General features: G+C 68.5%; 1 protein-coding gene across 1 annotated transcript in view; it reads right to left on the reverse strand.

Moving 5' to 3' along the window:
• Positions 1–213, reverse strand: part of PCBP4 (poly(rC) binding protein 4) — a 5,679-nt gene that overhangs the window by 4,225 nt on the left and 1,241 nt on the right. The window lies entirely within an intron of this gene.

Here is a 213-nt window from a genome sequence, read left to right on the forward strand (position 1 = left end):
TGCGTCACGTGCATCACCTCCCACAGCTCTCGCAGGACCACGGCAGCCCCCACGCCGAGGGCTCCATGTCCCTCGGGGGAAAAGGGGAACCCATACCCTCAGTCTCACCTCCCGAATCTCCCGGATCTTAGCTCCTGCCTTGCCGATGAGCGAGCCGCACTGGCTGGCCGGGGTGACGAGGCGCCGCGGCACCGGGCGCCTGCCCCTTGGTGA

This window comes from Pygoscelis adeliae, unplaced genomic scaffold (genome assembly GCF_000699105.1).
Source record: "Pygoscelis adeliae isolate BGI_AS28 unplaced genomic scaffold, ASM69910v1 Scaffold94, whole genome shotgun sequence".
Classification (NCBI taxonomy): Eukaryota; Metazoa; Chordata; class Aves; order Sphenisciformes; family Spheniscidae; genus Pygoscelis; species Pygoscelis adeliae.